This window comes from Polypterus senegalus, chromosome 11, assembly GCF_016835505.1.
Source record: "Polypterus senegalus isolate Bchr_013 chromosome 11, ASM1683550v1, whole genome shotgun sequence".
Lineage (NCBI taxonomy): Eukaryota > Metazoa > Chordata > Cladistia > Polypteriformes > Polypteridae > Polypterus > Polypterus senegalus.
Genome location: NC_053164.1, coordinates 149,664,217 through 149,673,659, shown reverse-complemented (window position 1 = coordinate 149,673,659; position 9,443 = coordinate 149,664,217). Strand labels below are relative to the sequence as shown.

Sequence of the window (9,443 nt, the reverse complement as noted above, 5' to 3'; positions counted from 1 at the left end):
GGATGTGCAGTAACATTAAAAATGAGGTTTCTCTTGATGACAGTATTCAAACCAGGCCTAAAGAAAACCCTGCTAACAACATTGTTTCCTGTACAAGTATTAAGCATGCTTCTTTATGCATCTGTCTCAGGGGCCCCTTCTTTCTCCAAGTAAGACTTTAATTTTACACTCCAAATGGGGTCCACATGTCTGTGCTGAGGGATTGCTGCAAGAAGACCTGTAACAATCATTAAACCCCACTTTTCACATAATGTCTTCTTTAATGAGAGCACATACTGAAGGACTGCCAGCCTGGACTGTTGCTCTAAAAGCGTAAGAATAAAACAACATCAAAATGTGACAAATAAAAATAGATTATTCAGACCATTATCTTTTACGCATATCTTCTTATCTAATAACTATGTTCCATTATGAAATCCAGATATGTTCACTATTTAATGGAAATACAAGTGATGGATCAGCATTACTGCTACCTTTAAGAATTTAAAGATCTGAATTATGTCCCACGTAGGCTGTTCTTCCTAGAAGCAAATTCCTTTAATCCAGGAATGCATTTGGCTTCTCTTCTCTACTTAGCTTCTACAGCTGCCATGTCTTTATGCACACTATAGTGTCCAGATGCAGGTTGCAATAATGCCCTCTTGTGGTGCAAAAGGGTGAGCTCAGTAAAAAAAGAAAACGTCTTCTTAAGCCTAAAAATATTCTCTTTGTTCTAGACTGCATTCAATTACAACAAGGATGCCTGGTATAAACGACCAGACTAACAGGACTTTTAATCAGCCTGACAAAGAGGACATTGTTCAAAACAGCTTTTTAGACTGAACTGTTAAAACTTTAATATTAATTAATAATTACTAATAATAGATACATTTAGATTGCACTTTTCTAACCCACTCAAAGCATTTTATATAGATATTGGGGAACCACTTCAAACACCACCAATCTGCAGATGATGCTATTATTATAGAGGCAGCTATTCTTGTTTCAGTAAGCTTATGACACATCAGCTATTATGTGAAGTGGTGAGAGAGACATTTAGCAAACAGTGGTCAGAGGATGATTAGGGGGCCATAATGACCAGGCCATGGTTGGCAATTTATCCAGGACATCAGGAAACATCCTAGATAAAAAATGCCCAGGGATTTTTAATGACCACAGAGAGTCAGGACCTCAGTTATACATCTCATTCAAAGGGCAGTGTCTGTTTTTACAGCACAGTGTCCCGTCACTGCACTGGGATTCGTGGACAAGTGCCCCCGATGGCCTCACCAACACCTTATCCAACAGCAACCCAAGCTTTTTCTTAGATGGTCTCCCGTTCAAGTAGTGGTTGGGGGCTAAGAAACTTCAAGTGGATTATCTTTTCTTAAGTGCAGGTGATATGGCTAAAAAGAAAACTGACTCTTAGCTTCTCACAGCTGCCAAGCCATTTCCCCAGTTGGTAACAAATGACACTTCACTTGTATGCATTTTGAAAAACAATTTCCTGTTCAACAGTTGACTTCCCATGTTACCCAAATGATTTCTAATGTAAAATTGATTTCCAGATTGCTCTGGGCTCACCTCTTGGCTCTCTCAGCTCAGCTAAATGAATGACCTTTAGAAGCACCCCCTAGTTTTAATTGGGAGATCCCAATGTTAATGTTTACCTTTGACACCTCCATATTTAAGGACTGGGCTTCTATGCAAATTGATTCCCCTCGTACACCCACTCTGTCTGTTCTGACATATATAATGTTGCAGAAACCAGACATAAGAGTCATAAAAAGGTTTGGGGAAGCCACCCGTATAATTGATTTTCCAAGTCGATCAAATGAATACTACACTGATGTGCACAAAACCGAGTCCAAAACAGAACTGAAGGTGTAGGGAAAAGTTGGAGGCTTTTAAAGGGGAAGACAGGAAGTGAAGTTAAAGGGGTCGGGCTCATGGATGTCTTCTGCCATTGGTGCGAGCCCGGACATGACATCACAGGGGCCGGAGCTGGGAAGGTCTCTTTCCATTGGCTCTGTCCCAGAAGTGACGTCAAGAGGACCAGGTGGAATCTCCCGTGAATGGTCTGCAGGCAAGGGAGAAAAAGAGTCAGTGCACTCTGCCACATCCCTGTATGTCTCGGAACTGTCCTTACTCAAGCCCTTTAGCTGCCTCCCATGCGCATGTGTGTAACTATTTATATACAGGGTGTCCTCGGATTACAACACAGTTCCGTTCCTACAACAGTGATGTAACCCGAATTTTGGTGTAAGTCGAAACACACTCTAGCCTAAGTCACTTACCTATCTTAACACATTTGCAAAATCATAATCTAGAACATAAAAACACAAAATCTAAGCATGAGAAAAAAGAAAAGGACATAAATATACTGTACTGTACACTGTACTGTAGTAACAGAAAAAATGAGTGTAAAAAAATCCTTACCTTTATTCCTTCTCATGTCTCAATTTTTTTAAGTTTTTTATGGGAGTGAGTGTTGTAAACTCGAAATGTTGTATGTTGAAACATTGTAACCCAAGGACCCCCTGTGTATATATATATATATATATATATATATATATATATATAAATAAATAAATGTTCTGCCCAGGAGCTTCCGGAATTCTTGGGTGTATTTACTGGCTGAATGTGCTGACAAATGATTTGCGAGTTTTGCTTTAACTAGGAAAAAAATGCCCGGTCACAGCAGCTGTCATGTGAAGGTCAAGGAAAGGGCCGATCAGGAAGTCTTTGCTAGACTGGACTTGTTTGGATGGCTATTTACTGTGGAAGTTTTGCACGATTCTCTGCTCCACTGATAAGACTGACTCCTGGGAAGTCAGGCATCAGCTGTAGTTACTGACAGACCAGATCCCAGAGCCTAGCAGCTAGGAGCCAGAAAGGCCCCTTCTCATTCCTTATACTTCCCCATGCTCTCTAGTTCCTGACATCTCATGAGAGCAGGCCAGAACTTCCGGCTGGGGACATGTGTGTGGCGTAGACTAACCAGCTGTCTGGGACTCTAATGTTTATGTGAAAGCGCTATAAAAATAAGCACTTCCTTCCTTAACAATGTGTGGCTTTTCCTTCTGAGGAAAAACTTTCTTTTATGATATTGGCGCGGGTCCCCACCAGGCTCCAAAGCCCACATCTGCTTCTCAAAGCGCTTTACTGCGGGGTAGACAATGTGGGAGAAGTCTCATTTTAATGTACAAGCTTAAGGCGCCATATAATAACTATATTGTACAGATAAAACAATGAAGGCGGGCAAGGCGCTTCAATATCCAACAAGGCCGCCTCCTGAACATGTCAGTCAAATACAGCGTCGTCCGAACAGATTAGAAAATCTCTAATTAAAAAACAAAACCCGGCTTTTAGAATTAGCAAATCTGTACACGAGACTGACATTTGCTGGCATATTTTGGCAGTTTTCGATAAGACGATATTTGAGCTCTTCGTCCAGCAGCCGTACGCCAAGAGCTTTCACTGATTCGAGCACACGCGGGCGCGGGCCCGCCTACCTGCCTTCACCTCGTTCCCGCACCAATCCCATGAGCCTTGCGCGAGTACGAAGGAGCCTGCGAGCTACCGTCTTGTTCTGCTCTCTTTCGTCATGTTGTTATTCATTCTTTGAAAAATGTGACCTTTCGATTAATGCGGGCTGCTTTTCGATAGTCTCGATGTACACTAAGATGTCACACGGAGTTTGTACGGACGTTTAACCGGCTTAAGAAAAAAAACACGGACAGCGGATGTAATGCTACCGGTAACTGCAAATCAGAATCAAACATGGGAATGCAAATGTGGACCATTTTCGCTTCCTTCTATTGCACAAATGCGGACGTGTATTTACAGGATCGTCTTGACATCCTTGTTGCCAGGACACAACCTTAGATTCAGCATCAATTGCGTTTACAAAGCGAACTTCAATCGTCTATTTTTGGACATTTTTTTCCCCCCAGCACGGCGTCGCAAAGAGACGGATTGTGAAGTGATTAGTCGTATTGTTACCGAAAGGCCGGGCTCCAGCCGAAGACTTCAGCACAACTACAGGCGTATCCCATAATGAGTCAGTTTTCAAACCAGCGTTACCTGCTGTTTCACGTGGTGGCACAGAGCCGTTTAACTCAGAGTGTCCTTTAAATTAAACATCACAGTAAATCTCATTTATTAGATATGGCAGTATGTCATGTTTATCAGTCCTTTTGACCCAGGTACCAGCATTAGGCTTGGCAAAACTCAGCTGCAATTTAAAAAAAAAATGACTTCTGTAAAGTATGACAACTTGGGCGGCTCAATGCCACTTAACAATTTACAGTGCCCTTTAAACTCCAAAGCATATCCAATTACTTGGGTGTCACCCAGACACCCTAACTGAGCCAGACAAAACACTGCTGCAACTTAACAAAGACATCTTTTTTCCGAAAATGAAGATGACCCAACACCATTTGACCCTTTACAGCGCCCTTTAAACATCACAGTAAATCCTACGTGTTAGATATGGGAAATCTGCTTATATTAACCAGTCCATTTCACTCATGTTCCTGCCTCGGGCAGGGCAAATCTCAACTGCAACTTACAACGCCATCTTTCTTTTCTCATAACTGTGAAAATGAAGGTGGGCCAATATCATTTAACCATTTATAGTGTTCTTTAAACATCACAGTAAATTTTATGCATTAGTTATGGGAAAGGGCAGCATGGTGGTGCAGTGGTAGCACTGCTGCCTCACAGTTAGGAGATCCAGGTTCGCTTTTCAGGTCCTCCCTGCGTGGAGTTTGCATGTTCTCCCCATGTCTGCATGGGTTTCCTCCGGGCGCTCTGGTTTCCTCTCACAGTCCAAAGACATGCCAGTTAGGTGGATTGGCGATTCTAAATTGGCTCTAGTGTGTGCTTGGTGGGTGGGTGTGTTTTTTGTGTGTCCTGCGGTGGGTTGGCACCCTGCCCAGGATTGGTTCCTGCCTTGTGCCCTGTGTTGGCTGGGATTGGCTCCAGCAGACCCCTGTGACCCTGTGTTCGGATTCAGCGGGTTGGAAGATGGATGGATGGATGGATAGTTATGGGAAATGTACCTACTTTGCCAATCTATTTCACCCATGTTACCGCAATGGGCTGGGCAAAACCCAACTGCAACTTAACAAAGGCATCTTTTTTTTCTCAAAACTGTGAAAATTAGGATGGCCCAATTCCTTTTAACCTTCTATAGTGATCATTAAACATTATAGTCCCATTCATTAGACATGAAAATGTGCCAACTTTGCCAGACAACCTGACCCATGGAACCGTGTTGGGCTGGGCAAAACACCACTCTGATTTAATAAAGGCATTTGTCTTGCTGTTAATGTCAAATAAGTAACTGGTTTGCGCACACTGTGTCAATAAGTAGCTGGCTGGAAGCAAATAAGATCTTGGGCCCTTCCACTGGGATCCCATTAATACTCAGCAACATGTTCTGTGGTATACTGACCCAATCGGATATTATAATAACTTGACTGGGTCTTTTACAAAGTGTATGAGATTAACATCATCAGCATCAGAGTACTAACAAATTGTTTAATGTCAACCAGCAGATTACCATATGGAGGGATAATTGAGTGGCTTTCTTTTTGTTGATCCTCTGGGACAGGGGATGTACATACACTACTAGTCTAAAGTCTAGAAAACAAAGAAATGTACATGTTTGTGATAGAAAGTGATATCTTCATCAATCTTCTTCTTCTTTCAGCTGCTCCTGTTAGGGGTTGCCACAGCGGATCATCCAACATTGTCGTCCGCATATTGATTTGTAATATACCATTAAATTGATTTTAAAATATAATTGACATGACAAATCTTTCTAACGACTATTACTGCCTGAAATGACTGAGTTTTAATTTATTTTTCACATATGCTTGCATCTCTCATTTTCAACAGCTATTCCATCAGTGTCCTAATGGTCAACTTCTTTAGCTTATCCTTAATTGTCATGTATAAATGTTAATTGGTTATTTGAGAAACCTTTGTAATTGCATTAGCAACACTGAAACCTGTTATTGTGTTCACTTGGGTTGCAAGGTATTGGTATTACTGAAGTTTAATTATGAAGTATTGGCCTTAGAGGCAGAGTTTCAAAGAAAAAAAACACCTGAAACTGGCAAATAAAAAGAAATGATTAAAGTGGGCAAATGAACACAGACATTGGATGGAAGATGACTGAAAAAGCATATTATGGTCAGCATCCTAAAGCTATCTTTTCTCTGTTGCAGATGACACTGGTCTCGTGAATGTATTTAAAGAAGAAGCCAATTGGAGACCTGTAAGGTGTTTGTTTCTCAAACTGCAGATTCCTTTTCCTCTTCTGTATTTTTGCCATCTTGGCCTTCCCCTTCTTTTTCTTTGCTAGTTAGATCTAGTTTACCATCTTCTCTCAAGACAGTAACAGACACCTTTGTATGAAATCTGCAGTTTGTTGGCAGACTGTCACACAGAATCACCTTCATTCTGCAATAAATAAATAGCATCAGAGATTGAGAAAGCAGTTTCATTTTTGAACTCAGAAATGAATTTTAGGAATGCCATTACCTTGTAACCCAAATGAACAAAATAACAGTTTTCAGCATTGCTGATACAATTACAAAGTTTCTTTAATAACCACTTAGCATTTAAAACTACTCTGCAGCCATATGTGAAAAATAATAATCTGTAATAACCAATTAGAATTTATAGATGACTTCTTTTCTTCTTCTTTTGGCTGCTCCCATTAGGGGTCGCCACAGCGGATCATCTTCTTTCATATCTTTCTGTCCTCTGAATCTTGCTCTTTAACACCCATCAGGTGCATGTCCTCTCTCACCACATCCATAAAACCCTCTTAGGCCTTCCTCTTTTCCTCTTCCCTGGCAGCTCTATCCTTAACATCCTTCTCCCAATATACTCAGCATCTCTCCTCTGCACATGTCCAAACCAATGCAATCTTGCCTCTCTGACTTTGTCTCCTAACCGTCCAACTTGAGCTGACCCTCTAATGTACTCATGTCTAATCCTATCCATCCTCGTCACACCCAATGCAAATCTTAGCATCTTTAACTCTGCTACCTCCAGTTCTTTCTCCTGCTTTCTGGTCAGTGCCACTGTCTCCAACCCATATAACATAACTGGTCTCACTACCGTCCTGTAGACCTTCCCTTTCACTCTTGCTGATACCTGTCTGTCACAAATCACTCCTGACACTCTTCTCCACCAATTCTTCCCTGCCTGCACTCTCTCTTTCACCTCTCTTCCACACTCCCCGTTACTCTGTACTGTTGATCCCAAGTATTTAAACTCGTCCACTTTCGTTAACTCTACTCCCTGCATCCTCACCATTCCACTGACCTCCCTCTCATTTACACACAAGTATTCTGTCTTGTTCCTACTGACCTTCATTCCTCTCCTCTCTGGAGCATATCTCCACCTCTCCAGGGTCTCCTCGACCTGCGCCCTACTATCGCTACAGATCACAATGTCATCAGCAAACATCATAGCCCAAGGGGACTCCTGTCTAATCTCGTCTGTCAACCTGTCCATCACTATTGTAACTAAGAAAGGGCTCAGAGCTGATTCCTGATGTAATCCCACCTCCACCTTGAATGCATCCATCACTCCTACCTGTACACCTCTTACATACTTCTCTGCCACTCCTGACTTCTTCATGCAATACCACAACTCCTCTCGAGGCACCCTGTCAAATGCTTTCTCCAGGTCCACAAAGATGCAATACAACTCCTTCTGGCCTTCTCTATACTTCTCCATCAACATCCTCAGAGCAAACATCACATCTGTGGTGCTCTTTCTTGGCATGAAACCATACTGCTGCTAACTAATCATCACCTCCCTTCTTAACCTAGCTTCCACTACTCTTTCCCATAACTTCATGCTGTGGCTCATAAATTTTATTCCCCTGTAGCTACTACAGTCCTGCACATCCCCCTTATTCTTAAATATCGGCACCAGTACATTTCTTCTCCACTCCTCAGGTATCCTCTCACTTTCCAAGATTCCATTAAACAATCTGGTTAAAAACTCCACTGCCATCTCTCCTAAACACCTCCATGCTTCCAAATATATATCATCTGGACCAATGGCTTTTCCAGTCTTTATCCTTTTCATTGCTGTCCTTACTTCCTCCTTGCAAATCTGTTGCACTTCCTGATTCCCTATCTCCACATCATCCAACCTCTTCTCTCTCTCGTTCTCTTCATTCATCAGCCTCTCAAAGTACTCTTTCCATCTGCTCAACACACTCTCCTCACTTGTGAGTACGTTTCCATCTTTATCTTTTATTACCCTAACCTGCTGCACATTTTTCCCAGCTCGGTCCCTCTGTCTAGCCAATCGGTACAGGTCCTCATCTCTCTCCTTAGTGTCCAACCTCTCATACAACTTATCATATGCGTTTTCTTTAGCCTTTATCACCTCTCTCTTCACCTTGCTCCTTATCTCTTTGTACTCGTCTACTTTCCACATCTCTCTGACTATCCGACTTCTTCTTCGCCATCCTCTTCCTCTGTATACTCTCTTGTACTTCCACATTCCACCACCAGGTTTCCTTTTCCTCCTTCCTCTGTCCAGATGTCACGCCAAGCACCCTTCTTGCTGTCACCCTTACTGCTTCTGCTGTAGTTGCCCAACTGTCTTGTAACTTTTCACTGCCACCCAGTGCCCGTCTCACCTCCTTCCTAAACTCAACCTTGCAGTCTTCCTTTTTCAAATTCCACCATTTGATCCTTGGCTCTGCCCTCACTCTCTTCCTCTTCTTGATCTCCAACGTCATCCTACAGACCACCAGCCTATGTTGCTTAACTACACTTTCCCCTGCCACCACTTTGCAGTCTTCAATCTCCTTCAGATTGATTCTTCTGCATAGGATGTAATCTACCTGTGTGCTTCTTCCTACACTCTTGTATGTCACCCTATGTTCCTCCTTCTTCTTAAAATATGCATTCACCACAGCCATGTCCATCCTTTTAGCAAAATCCACTATCCTCTGACCTTCTTCATTTCTCTCCTTGACACCATACCTACCTATCACCTCCTCGTCTCCTCTGTTCCTTTCACCAACATGTTCATTGAAATCTGCTCCCATCACCACTTTCTGTCCCTTGGGCACACTGTTCATCACTTCATCCAACTCACTCCAAAAAATCTTCTTTCTCCTCCATTGCACAACCAACTTGCGGGGCATATGCACTAATAACGTTCATCATCACACCTCCAATTTCCAGCTTCATAATCATTACTCTGTCTGACACTCTTTTCACCTTCAAAACACATACTGTTCTTTCAGAATAACTCTTACCCCATTTCTCCTCCTACAACAACAACATTTATTTATATAGCACATTTTCATACAAGAAAAAATGTAGCTCAAAGTGCTTTACAAAATGAAGAATAGAAAAATAGAAGACACAATAAAAACAAAAAATAAGTCAACATTAATTAACATAGAATAA

General features: G+C 42.0%; 1 long non-coding RNA gene across 1 annotated transcript in view; it reads right to left on the bottom strand.

Moving 5' to 3' along the window:
* Positions 1-1,913: 1,913 nt before the first annotated feature.
* Positions 1,914-9,443, bottom strand: part of LOC120539603 — a 34,251-nt gene continuing 26,721 nt past the window's right edge. The window contains exon 3 of the long non-coding RNA XR_005635634.1: positions 1,914-2,059. This is a non-coding gene — a long non-coding RNA (uncharacterized LOC120539603). The remainder of the gene's footprint in view (positions 2,060-9,443) is intronic.